Source organism: Scyliorhinus torazame, chromosome 8, assembly GCF_047496885.1.
Source record: "Scyliorhinus torazame isolate Kashiwa2021f chromosome 8, sScyTor2.1, whole genome shotgun sequence".
In the NCBI taxonomy this organism is placed as follows: domain Eukaryota; kingdom Metazoa; phylum Chordata; class Chondrichthyes; order Carcharhiniformes; family Scyliorhinidae; genus Scyliorhinus; species Scyliorhinus torazame.
In genome coordinates, this window is record NC_092714.1 from 120,065,365 (window position 1) to 120,079,474 (window position 14,110).

General features: G+C 56.9%; 1 protein-coding gene across 4 annotated transcripts in view; it reads right to left on the reverse strand.

Annotated features, from left to right (window-relative positions):
- gpm6bb (glycoprotein M6Bb) overlaps nucleotides 1-14,110 on the reverse strand; it is a 285,202-nt gene that overhangs the window by 66,672 nt on the left and 204,420 nt on the right. The gene's annotated exons all lie outside the window — the stretch shown is intronic.

Below are 14,110 nucleotides of genomic sequence, written 5' to 3' on the forward strand. Positions count from 1 at the left end.
ATGGCGGTTTGTACCTCAACATCATCCACCTCCCTGTCACCTAAATCCCTTCATGCCTATCAATTTCAATCTTCAAAGAACTTAGTCCTGATGGAGATGAGAAGGACTCAGTGAGGGTAACTCTATAATCTCACAGTTCCGGCGAGGAGTAACACCTATGAGTTTGAATCTGTGAATGTTAATGCATGGAGAATCACAGGTTGTGTACCCAAAATGTCCTGAGATGTTTCCCCTTGAGATCTATCCCACACCTGGGAAACTGGGCTGTGGACCATTCCAGGAGTGACCAGAGGAACTCTTGCCCCACTGACCCTTTCCTGGCTCTGACTGGATAGGTTAATTAGTATATTTTCCAATTGTCCAGGGTGGGAATTATGATTCCAAGTTTAAATATGGACTGCAAAGATCAGAGTCCTAATAATTCTGAGGACGATTTGAATGGGGCCACGGCTCTTTCGGATTATTCCTCGAGAGGGCATTCTGCCACCCATTCTGGCAGAGGTCTGTGAATTCAACTGTATGTGGAGGGTAGCACAGATGCTGACATGGCGGAGGGTGTGTGTGTGTGTTGGCGGGGGACGGGAGAGGTTGCTCCCCAATCCTGTATCCTGTGAAATCCAGTGATGTGTTCCATGGCAGGCATAAACCTGGTGTAACTGCCAGCATTTCAGTTCCATTTCTTTTTAAAGCATCACACCTTCACCTATGATTGAGTGCACTGGGCATGATTCTATCTTTTGAATTTTAAATGCCTCTTGTGTCTTGTCGACAACAGGAGATTGGCAATTCTGGAGTCATATTCAACAGCTGGGAATCCCAGCTTGAGGGCCTGCAGTAAGATACTGGATATTTGAGGTGCATTTCCTGTGTTAATTGTCTCCTTTGAAAATTCCTACATCCACAAAAAAGTCAAAAGTCATTAAAACGACCTATGTAACCGCATCACAGTGGAATGGCAATCTCCCACTTGCAATGATGCTGTAATCCCACCTCCTTCATCTGCACGAAAAACCCAATGCTTCAAACTGTTTGCCGTAGGTTTTGTCAAAAGTATTACATAAAAATGAAAACAGAATTAGTTCTGCAAGCCTTTCTGCAGCTCTACCCTCCTCTTTCACAACCTCCCCCAGCCCCGCCCGCCCTTTCAACTGAAGACTGTAATTGGCCTTCAGCCACATGTATAACACCACAGCAGATCGGTTACGAGTTATCAATGTAAACTACGTTTATAATAACGTGTTTTTGTTTTGCTAAATACGAGCTTGGATCGAGTGCATGTCTCAAGGCAGATCAACACAATGTTGTTTTACAGAGTATTCCAAAGCTTAATGGGATGTTTGGAGGGAGCACAAAGCAGAAGTGAGGCGATTTCTGATAGAATGCTCAAAGACAATCTATAGACAGGTCAAGCTGCCATATTTATGATGCTCTGCAGACACAATCTCAATCTCGGCCATTCCCTCTTGGAATATCGTGCCTAGAAAGCAAGCTCCTCCCTCTTGGAACAACTGGGAACAAGAGGAGGTTTTACCTCAGTCCACTTTTGTACTCCTCCCCAAAACCAATCCCAAAGCAGTAATGGTTGGCACAAGCACATCTTCTTGACTAAAAATAATGCACGGCAGAGGGAGTTTCAAAAAAAAGATGGAAGACTAACTCAAAATTAAAGTTGTTTTCTCCATTCGATGAAATATTTCAGCAAGTTCCTTAGAACTGGCCAGATTTAAAGTTACAAGATAAAGCAAGGTAAATGTCAAAACATGCTCCTGCATTAAACTGCATTAATTACATACATTGGGCTTAACGTTTACAAATCAGTTAAAATCTATGTTGGCACTAGATTAATGGAGTCACTGTTGTGATTCAGTTAACATAAGGGATAGCCACGTGATGCAGGATGGTCAGTGAATTCAGACAGTGTTAGAAACAATTGAGATTATAACTCCGAAATGGAGTCTAAGTGCCGACGCCGGAGTGAAAACCGGAGTGTTTCACTTGGCGTCGGAGCCCCCCACCAGCCCCTATTCTCCTGCCCCCTGGAGGCTAGGAGCTGCATCGCATAATTTACACGTGCTGGGCCTTGGCGCCGCGTAAAAATCAGTGCCACGTAAATGGCGCGGCCGGTGCCGCATAAATGACGTCACCCGCGCATGTGTGGTTGCCATCCTCCCCGAGGCCGCCCTGCAAGAAGATGGCGGATGGATCTTGCAGGCAGCGGAGGAAAGGAGGTCCTCCTTTAGAGAGGCCGGCCCACCAATCGGTGGGCACCGATCGCGGGCCAGACCCCATCAGAAGCCCCCCCCGGTGCAGGAACCCCCCTCCCACCCCACAGGCCGCCCCCCCCCCCCAACGTTCCCACGCAGTTCCTGCCGGCAGCGACCAGGTGTGAACAGTGGCGGTGGGAACCTGTCGTGTTGGGGCGGCCGCTCGGCCCATCCGGGCCGGAGAATCGCCGCTCGCCTTTTGCAAACAGCGAGGGGCGATTCTCCCAGCGGCCAGGCGTGATTCTCGATGCGCTGGTTTGGGGGGGGGTGGGAGGGAGAATTGCGTGCGGGTGTCGGGGCGGCGTGGCGGGATTCGCGCGGCACCCCGGCGATTCTCCCACCTGGCGTGGGGGGGAGGGGGGGGGAGAGAATTCTTCCCTCTGTATTTTGGATTTCCACATATAAAAAAACAATTTAGCACAGCAGCAAAACATGCAGATGTTGGAAATTTTAGATAAATATAGAAAATATTCAGCAGGTCTGGCAGCATTTGCGGAGAGTATTTTAGCAGATAGTAGATCATTAAGCTGAAACGTTAACTCTATTTCTCGCTCTGAAGGTGCTGCCTGACCTGCTGAATATTTCCAGCATTTTCTGTTTACGTTTTGAACAACAATCTGTACAAGTGTAACTGGATATGAATTCATTATATTCTCCTCTAAGACAGGAACCAGGGGCGAAATTCTCCGTTATCGGCGGAAACTCCGCCGATCGGCGCAAAAAACGGCGCAAATCCCACTTGCGTCACGTCATAAAAATGGGCCGATAGTCTGCGGCCCGAAATGGGCTAGCAGCGACGTAACGGGATCCGCGCTTGCGCAGTGGTTCACGCCGTGCAGCGTCATACGCGCTGCACGGCGTGACGGCTCATAAGGCCGCGCAGCTCCCCCCCACCCGACCGGAACAGCCGACCGCAACACCCGACTTGATGGCTGGCCGTCGCTCAGCCCCGAGGTTCGAGTCACGCGATGTGGAGGCGCTCCTGGATGCGGTGGAGCAGAGGAGGGACGCCCTGTATCCCGGGCACGGCCGCAGAGTTGCCCCACGCCACAGCCGGCGTCTGTGGAGGGAGGTGGCAGAGGCCGTCACCGCTGTGGCCCTAACACCACGGACAGGCACCCAGTGCCACAAGAAGGTGAACGACCTCGTCAGAGCAGGCAGGGTGAGCGTCCCCCATATCCCCCATATCCCCCCTCCCCCATATCCCCCCCTCCCCCATATCCCCCATATCCCCCCTCCCCCATATCCCCCCTCCCCCATATCCCCCCCTCCCCCATATCCCCCATATCCCCCCTCCCCCATATCCCCCCTCCCCCATATCCCCCATATCCCCTCTCCCCCATATCCCCCATATTCCCCCTCCCCCATATCCCCCATATCCCCCCTCCCCCATATCCCCCCCTCCCCCATATCCCCCCTCCCCCATATCCCCCATATCCCCCTCCCCCATATCCCCCCTCCCCCATATCCCCCATATCCCCCCTCCCCCATATCCCCCATATTCCCCCCTCCCCATATCCCCCATATCCCCCCTCCCCCATATCCCCCATATCCCCTCTCCCCCATATCCCCCATATTCCCCCCTCCCCCATATCCCCCATATCCCCCATATCCCCCCTCCCCCATATCCCCCCTCCCCCATATCCCCCCTCCCCCATATCCCCCATATCCCCCTCCCCCATATCCCCCCTCCCCCATATCCCCCATATCCCCCCTCCCCCATATCCCCCATATTCCCCCCTCCCCATATCCCCCATATCCCCCCTCCCCCATATCCCCCATATCCCCTCTCCCCCATATCCCCCATATTCCCCCATCCCCCATATCCCCCATATCCCCCCTCCCCCATATCCCCCCCTCCCCCATATCCCCCCTCCCCATATCCCCCATATCCCCCTCCCCCATATCCCCCCTCCCCCATATCCCCCATATCCCCCCTCCCCCATATCCCCCATATTCCCCCCTCCCCATATCCCCCATATCCCCCATATCCCCCCTCCCCCATATCCCCCATATCCCCTCTCCCCCATATCCCCCATATCCCCCCTCCCCCATATCCCCCCTCCCCCATATCCCCCCCTCCCCCATATCCCCCATATCCCCCCTCCCCCATATCCCCCCTCCCCCATATCCCCCCTCCCCCATATCCCCCATATCCCCCCTCCCCCATATCCCCCCTCCCCCATATCCCCCATATCCCCCCTCCCCCATATCCCCCCTCCCCCATATCCCCAAGTGAATCCAGCCCTAACCTTAACCTCTGCAATGCACGCGCAACCGATGGCGTGCATTCATATACCTGCCGAACACTGTTGCCTTTTACCCCTGCCACCACCCCCCCCCCCCCCCAGGAGAAGCGCGCACACAACAATAGGGAGCATGTGAGGACTGGAGGAGGGCCCGCTGATGAGAGGCCACTGACCGTACACGAGGAAAGGGCCCTGGAACTGGCTGGCGGACCTGAGGACCGGGAGGTTGCTGATGCAGAGGTCGGGGCCCCACGAGCAAGTGAGCCACCAACAGCCCGTCCCCATATCCCCCCTCCCCTATATCCCCCTCTCCCGTATCACCTGATCACTGCCTGATGTCTAACCATGCATGCTTCATTGTGTATCGCAGGACCAAACGTCCAGGCACCCATCCCTGCAGATGCAGACCGCCCGCAGGATGCCCCTCGGAGACCACGGGAGACGGAGAGACCCGCACCCTCCAGCATGCGACGCCCGCAGGATGCCCCTCCGAGACCACGGGAGACGGAGAGACCCGCACCCTCCAGCATGCGACGCCTGCAGGATGCCCCTCGGAGACCACGGGAGACGGAGAGACCTGGAGCAACAGGGAGACGACACCCCCGTCACGTGCGGGAGCGACCACCCAGCGATGAGGGTGGCAGCCACAGGCCCCCGTCACATCCGAGCCAGGACACCACTACCCAGGACACCACTATCCAGGACACCCCTACCCGGGACACCACTACCCAGGACACCCCTACCCGGGACAGCACTACCCGGGACAGCACTACCCGGGACAGCACTACCCAGGACACCCCTACCCGGGAAGACGAAATACCGGACAGTGACTCAGAGTGGATGGGTGGAGACGAACCCCCACCCCAAAGTGCCATGGACTCAGAGTGGGACGAAGAGCACGACACAACGCCACTGCTGTCACCAACACCCTCCACCATCGCAGAAACACTCACCACGGTTGGGCACTTTAGTGATGAGGCGTCTGGTACACTCACTGGTGCGCACAACACAGCCGTCCCGGTACAGCAGGTGGAGGTAGGAGCAGCAGAGGGACCGGGCGGTCGGAGGGCAGCCCAGGCCAAGCGAACATCTGCCGCCCAGATGGATCCCGGGTTCCTGCAGTTACCACACCCACACATAGATCCGATGCAACCACCGACACGGAGACGAGCGAATAGGGTGACGGGTGGCTTGCGGCGGCTGCGGTCGCAGGTGGAGGAGTCCACCCGCGTCCAGGAGCTGGGAGTGGTCCCGGTCATGCGTGCCACCCAGGCTGACACCGCACGGGTGGCGTCCGCGGTGGAGGCAATGGGTGCGACGGTGTCAGACATGGGGAACGGTTTGCGAGGCCTGGGGCCTTCCGTGCAGGCGGCGTCTGTGGCCCAGGAAATGGCTGCCCTCTCACAGGAGGCCATGAGCCAGTGCCAGCGCCAGATGGCAGAGGCGCTCAACGCCACAGCCCAGTCTCAGCAGGCCATGGCCCAGTCTCAGCAGGCCATAGCCCAGTCTCTGCAGGCCATGGCCCAGTCTCTGCAGGCCATGGCCCAGTCTCAGCAGGCCATCGCTGAGGGCATCGGCGCCAGTGGCCATGTGCGAGCTGGCGTCGCACTGTCGCAGACAGGGTTCGACAACCCCCTGGGCTCCATGGCTGCAAACCTGCAGACCCCTGTCGATACCAGCACGGGCCTCCAGGACTGGCAGCGCCAGATGTCGGGGGCGCGTCGGATGGCCAGTCCGTTCGCATCCCCCACCCATGTAGAGGCCTGGGGGCCATCGGGCACCCCGAGGGAGGAGGAGGTGGTGTGGTCCGTCCCGGCTCCCTCTGTAGGGGAGGTCCCGGTACACCGCGACACCTCGGACTCCCCCCCTTCCGTCCCAGGTGCATCGGGTGGGCAACGGGCAGGACAGGCTGGCAGCTCGCCATCCCAGTCGCCCGGGCCGCAGCCTGGCCCATCTAGGCCAGGACGCCCCAGGAAACGGCCGCCAAAGGGATCCAGTGTCAGAGGGCAGGAATCACAGGAGTCCACCTCCAGTTCTGCTGTACCGTCTGGGGAACCACGTAGACGTAGTCAAAGGGCCCGTAAGGCCAAACAATTAGACACTGAGTAAGTTGGCACGGGTGCAGGGCACAGATGAGTTTTAGGCGCTAGGGCACGTGCATGAACTCCTTTGGTTATTAAAGTCAATGTTACACCTACCGAAGCTGCCTTTGTGCTCTGTCCAAAGTGTGCGGGGGTGTCATGTACGTTGAGCGCAAGTGTGTGTGTGAGGGATGGTCTTACCTCAGCCCCAGGTGAGTCTGCCCCCTTCCCCCTGGGCCGCCATCAACATCCCCCGGGCAGAGGACGGGACCGTGCGCTGCAGTGTCACAGCCGCATGCAGGGATGGTCCGGGTGGATGGTGGTACTGTGGCCATGGGTCAGACATAGTCCAACGATGTAGAGCCAGGAGCTCATCGGAGGCGGGTTGTCATCATTCTCCATGGCCTGCGATAGACACGCGTCCACCCGCAACTGGGTGAGCCCGGCCCGTTGTGCCGCCGGTGGATCGGCAATTGGGAGTGGGGGGGTGGTGTGCATGCGGGTGGGGTGTGTGGGGTTGGGGAGGGGGGTGATGGTGCTGGGTGGATGGATGGGTGGGGGGTGTGGGTGGTCGGCTGTTGTCATGGTGTGCGGTCTGTGGCCATACTACCCGATTCCCACGCCCATCTAGTCAGTGAAGCGGGCGTCTATCAGTCTGTCCCGTGCCCGCTGGGCCAGCCGGTAACGGTGGACAGCCACCCGTCTGTGTCTACCCCGTCTGCCCTGACCATTGCCCCCATCCCCCTCATCTGGGGAGGACTGGGCCTCTTCCTGCTGCTCCTCCACTCCGCCCTCCTCTGCCTGCGGCACATCGCCCCTCTGCTGGGCTATGTTGTGCAGGACGCAGCACACCACAATGATGCGGCCGACCCTATCTGACCGATACTGGAGGGCGCCCCCAGAGAGGTCCAGGCACCTGAAACGCATCTTCAGCACGCCAAAGCACCTCTCGATCACTCCCCTTGTCGCTACATGGGCATCATTGTAGCGGTTCTCCGCCTCATTGCGTGGCCTCCGTATAGGCGTCATCAGCCACGATCGCAATGGGTAGCCCCTGTCGCCCAGCAACCAGCCCCTCAGCCGGGGATGGCGTCCCTCGTACATGCCGGGGATGGATGACCGCGACAACACGAATGAGTCGTGTACACTGCCTGGGTAACGGGCGCAGACGTGCAGGATCATCATGCGGTGGTCGCAGACCACCTGTACGTTCATCGAATAGGTCCCCTTCCTATTAGTGAACACGGCCCTGTTATCTGCAGGTGGCCGCACGGCGACGTGCATCCCATCGATCGCGCCCTGGACCATGGGGAACCCGGCAATGGCAGAGAAGCCCACGGCCCGGGCATCTTGGCTGGCCCGGTCCACGGGGAAGCGGATGTAGCGGTGCGCCATGGCATAAAGGGCATCTGTCACTGCCCGGATGCACCGATGCACCGATGTCTGCGATATGCCGGACAGGTCCCCACTCGGTGCCTGGAATGACCCCGTTGCATAAAAGTTCAGGGCCACCGTAACCTTGACGGACACGGGGAGAGGGTGTCCCCCGCCAGTGCCACGTGGTGACAGGTGTGCCAGCAGGTGGCAGATGTGTGCCACGGTTTCCCGGCTCATCCGGAGTCTCCTCCTGCATTCCCGGTCCGTGAGGTCCTGGTATGACTGCCGGGGCCGGTACACACGGGGCGCCCTCGGGTGCCTCCGTTGCCGTGGGGCCGCGACGTCCTCCTCCCCCTCCTCGTCCTGTCGGTCAGGTGTCCCTCCAGCCTGGGCGGCTGCCGCCTGCCCCTCTGCGGCAGCCTGCGCCGCCTCTCTGGCACGCTCCTCCTCCTCCTCCTCCTCCTCCTCCTCATCATCCAGGGCAACATAGACATGAGCGGCTGCCACCACGGCGGCCAACATCGCTGGATGATCTGAAAACATGACGACCTGCTGGGGGGGAGGGGAACGACGACATGTCATCATTGCCCATATCCCCTCCTCCCCCCAGCCAGGTGGCATGGACCGCATGGGTCCAACTGTTGGAGGCTGGCACCTGGCCAGGTGGACCAACTCATTTGCCCTCCCATCACCCACCCCGGCACGGACCCCCTCCCCAACCCCCAACCTCCACCCCGGCACGGACCCCCCCACCAACCTCCACCCCGGCACGGACCCCCTCCCCAACCTCCACCCCGGCACGGACCCCCTCCCCAACCCCCAACCTCCACCCCAGCACGGACCACCCCCCAACCTCCACCCCGGCACGGAACCCCTCCCCAACCCCCAACCTCCACCCCGGCACGGACCCCCCCCCCCAACCTCAACCCCGGCACGGAACCCCTCCCCAACCCCCAACCTCCACCCCGGCACGGACCCCCCCCCCAACCTCAACCCCGGCACGGACCCCCTCCACAACCCCCAACCTCCACCCCGGCACGGACCCCCTCCCCAACCTCCACCCCGGCACGGACCCCCTCCCCAACCTCCACCCCGGCACGGACCCCCCCCCAACCTCCACCCCGGCACGGACCCCCTCCCCAACCCCCAACCTCCACCCCGGCACGGACCCCCTCCCCAACCCCCAACCTCCACCCCGGCACGGACCCCCTCCCGGCACTCCCCCGGAGCCCAGCCTACTCTAACCACCCCTGCCCCCCCCCCCCCGCCGCCGCACACACACACAAGCCGAGACACACCTCTCCTCAGACAATCAGTCTGCGGCCACGCCATTTCCTGCCCAGAGCCAACCCCCCAGGCCGTCACTCACCTCCTCGCTGGTCGGCGTGAGCCTGGAGCACCGGGTCACGCCGATGAAAAGGAGGTTTGATTGACGTCGACGTGAACGGTCATCACGTCGACGGGACTTCGGCCCATCCGGAAGGGAGAATATCGGCAGGCCGAAAATCGGCTGCCTTGCGCAGACCCGTGACATTCTCCGCGGCAGCGGCGCCATTAACGCCCCGCCGACTTTTCTCCCTTCGGAGACTTCGGCGGGGGCGGCATTCACGGCGGCCAACGGCCATTCTCCGACCCGGCGGGGGGTCGGAGAATGACGCCCCAGGGGCGGGATTCTCCGCAATCGGCGCGATGTCCGCCGACCGGCGCCAAAAATGGCGCGAATCAGTCCGGCATCGTGCCGCCCCAAAGGTGCAGAATTCTCTGCATCTTGAGGGGCCGAGCCCTCACATTGAGGGGCCAGGCCCGCGCCGGACTGATTTCCGCCCCGCCAGCAGCGGGAAAGGCCTTTGGTGCCCCGCCAGCTGGCGCGGAAATGACTTTGCCGTGCGGCGCATGCGCGGGAGCATCAGCGGCCGCTCACGGCATCCCCGCGCATGCGGAGTGGAGGGGGTCTCTTCCGCCTCCGCCATAGTGGAGACCATGGCGAAGGCGGAAGGAAAAGAGTGCCGGCGGGGGGTCGGAGAATCCCGCCCCAGAACTCAACATGAGTGATCTAGAGAAATAATTTTTTGGAGCCAATATACTACTTGTTACAAAATACAGAACTGATGAACATTGCATGAGAAGATTGCAGGGATCTCAAAAGCGCAATTAAACTAACGAGCCAATATCTAATCCCAGCACCTGTAACGTACAACCATTTGTATGATCCCCAACAAATGTAAATGACTCCCATTCATAACCTTTTCAACAGCTGTTAACAACTTCCAAAATCTGGAGTCCCATTTGCAGATTCTGTAATCTACTCAAATACAGCAAAAAGCTGAATGATCACAGTTTCCCTAAATACTAAAATACTTCTCTCCTCTCTTCTCCTCCGCCTCCCCCACCAACTATTTATCCTTGACACACTTCCACATGATAGCATAACAAATTCTGTTTCTAGGTTATGCCTAAAAGCTGTTAATATAACCAGTAACAATAAAATAACTGCTTCTCTTGTATTTCTCCCTAGAAAAATATTTACTAACTGCAGTGGAAGACAATAGTGCTACAATTGACAGCCTGAGCTGATGGCAATAAAGGAAATCAATATTAACTCATGACTGGAGTACTATTTTCCAAAGGCTTGGCAGCCTCTCTAATTGCTATTACTGGTAGATTATAGCACCAACGAGCGCATGTATTCATTATCACATCCACACTAAAGAATTTTTTTTTTAACCACATAACAGGAAATACCAAATTCAACACTTTCAGGCTTGTTTGGTGATTAATGTGAAGGAGAAAATACAACTAATTTCAAACCTTTACCCACAACCATGCGGGTTGAAGTGGGAAGTGGTTCAAAAGGGCACTTGGCACAGAAGATGGCTGCCTGACACACAAGATGGAGACATAGAGAATAAAGCAGACATAACTGATGCCTGGAGTCCAGCAGGGTGCCAGTAGGACAGATAGGAACAGATCCAGGACCAAGGAAGATTAAGAAATACATAAATACGGGACACCTCTTGAATAAAGCTGACTTCAGCCAAGGTGTACACAATGATATGCTAATACGAATGTCTTGGGCCATTTCCTAAAACAAAGGGACAATCGATACTACCTTCCTGCTGCTGCCTGTAACCTGTAAAACCTCTTTGACTGTGGCCATGTGTAAATGGCAAAATGCTTACAAATAGCGATGTACAATCTATAAAATGTTTAAAGATAACAAGGTGATAATTGTTTTGTACCTGGGCTCATTGTGAACCCAAAGTATAAAATGAATGACTGCCATTCAAACCGGGAGAAAGGCTGGCTACTGTACCGCGGGGTACGTACACTTTCTCCCGAAGCTTCGTGTAACAATAAAACTGCATTTATCTGATCACAGCAAGTCTGACTCTTGAAGTGGTTGATTTTTCCCACAACAGGGTAAAAGCAGATTTTCTGCAACACCTTTCAGCCAATACTTCAATGCAATGCTGTAAGAGGGCAGTTCCATCAAGGGCTTTCAAACAAGGCATCCCCACAGCACCATTCAATGAAAGGCAGGGTCCATCTCTCCCCCAAACCCCCCCCCCCCCCCCCCCCCCACCCCCCAGTCTCTTGGCCCCTCTTGCAGCCAAACAAAAATTCATCAGCTTATTTATTTCGTTGCCAATTGTGACATTTAAACCCAGTCCTAAAATTAGACGGTCAAATGTCTGTGCCTGCCCATCAATCAGCCTGACAAAGCAGAACTCTTATCAAAGGGTACTTCATCTTTGCGGCTTTCTCCAGTGGGAGTACTGGGGAGTTATTGCGACTACAAAGATCTCCTGTTCAAGCTTCAGGTCCTGGTTTGTCTTGTTCGTGGCCGGGCCAGAGGTGAGGGCAATACAATTAGCCATTGTGAATCTTGGGGAAGGGGCAGATAAGGAATCAGCAAAACCGCCTATGTGGTGGCGCTGAGAAGTAATGTATTGGCACCTGATTCCACCGAGCAGGGATAGATGTCATGCACTGATCCCACTGCGCTCAGTTCCTGAATGAAGCTGTGTCCAGTCTGGAGGCGTGAAGCCAAGGTAACCACATCAACAGCTTTCAGAGGAGGCGAGAAATCAGAGAGAAGAGTTGTGCTTGGTGACTGGAGAGCTCTGGCACCTCATAGCTGTTGCTTGAGGGCAAATTGTGAACGTCTTTCAGGGCAACAAGTGTCACAGCTAATGGGCTAAAGGAATAAGGAATGAAAAAAATTACAAACTGGAGGAGAAACTTTCTCAAATGCGTTCAGGAAAATAAAATCCTGTGGCCTCTGCTGGAAAGTGTATACGTATGGCTGTTGGACAAGAGATGGGAAAAATAAGTAAAGAAAACTTTGAGAAGCAGAAAGAAGCTGTAAAATTTCACCAGGAGGGTGACAAAACCATTGAAATGCTGGGGAGTGGCTGTGAACTCCAAAATAGATTTTTTAAAAAACAGGATTGGAACGGAGCCTAGTCCACTGGCAATGCCAATCGAAGAATTTGAATGGATACTGTCCATGGGTTTTCACAGACAGTGCGTGTCCAAATTAGTCAAGGTGCCCTGACTGGGAGTGCAGAGTCAGAAAATGAACCCTCACAGATAACCCACACAAGAATATTCTGTGTTCACAACACAATTCAATGTGAACTGCCATCACCCTGCGGTGCTTTGCAAACCTTTTTTTTTTGTTTGTCTCTCAAACACTTTCCCAACAAAGACAGTGGCCCCTTTAAATCCTTGGGGGAACAGATGTACAGGATTCCTTGAACAATTGTGCCGTGGTTACAGGATTCCTGGGGACACAATTGACCGTAACAATGAGGTTACAGCACGCTGAAGGGAGAGGGAGTTGAAAGCAGACTTGAAGGGAAACTCAGGCATTGCTTGTTTCTTGTTCCCATGGCCTTCTGATCTCTCATAATAATCCAGGCGCCAGAACTGAACAAATCCCCAGCTCCTTCCAAGGAATGCAGACCATACATGTTTTAGTGTGTCACTGCTTTAAACACGGGGAAACAATAGGCTGAAAATCAGTCACTTGGAGCTTCAAGATACACCGACAAATGGGACAATGTGAAGGGCAGCCTAAATCACATAGTCTCAGTCACCTTTCATCTATCAAGCTGGTTTACAACATCTTCACCGCGCTAGAAAGAGTAAAGTACATGGTCCAGTTAGGGTGTCTTTTAAGTCATAAATTGCCTAACCTATCCAGTCTATCAATCTGAAGAAATGGGGCGGGATTCTCCACTCCCGCGCCGAAGTGGCTGCGCCGTCGTGAACGCCGTAGAGGTTCACGACAGCGCGAAACAGCCCCGATCCCGACCGATTCAGGCCCTGACAATGGGCTAGGATCGGGGCCAAGTCATCTACATGCGCCAGGCCTTGTCGCCCGCGTAAAGGCGGCGACGCATAACTGGCGTCATCCACGCATGCGCCGGTTGGCCGCGCCAACCCGCGCATGCGTGGTTGCCGTCCTCTCTAAGTCCGCCCCGCAAGAAGGTGGCGGACGGATCTTGCGGGGCCGCGGAAGGAAGGAGGTCCTCCTTCAGAGAGGACGGCCCGACGATCGGTGGGCACCGATCGCGGGCCACCCCACATTTGAGGTACCCCCCGGTGCAGGATCCCCCCTCGCCCCCCCGCAGGCCGCCCCCCCCAGCGTTCACGCACCGTTCACAACGGCAGCGACCAGGGACACAACGGCGCTGGGGGGAACCCGCCGTTTTGGCCTGGCCGCTCGGCCCATCCTGGCCTGAGAATAGCGGGGGTGCCGGAGAATCGCCATTTTGGGTGTCTCCGGTGATTCTCCGGCCTACGGAACTCGACGGGGCCGTTCCCGCCGCTTGGGAGAATCGCGGGAGGGCGTCGGACCGGCGTCCCGGGAAATTTTGCCGGCCCAGGCGATTCTCCCAACCGGCGCGGGAGTGGAGAATCTCGCCCAGGGGCATCATTCTCCGACCCCCCAGCGGGTCGGAGACTGGCCGTTGGCCGCCGTGAATCCCGCCCCCGCTGGTTGCCGAAGTCTCCGGCACCGGATATTCGGCGGGGGCGGGAATCGGGCCGCGCCGGTTGGCGGGCCCCCCCGCTGGATTCTCCGGCCTGGATGGACCGAAGTCCTGCCAATAAATTGCCTGTCCTGCCGGCG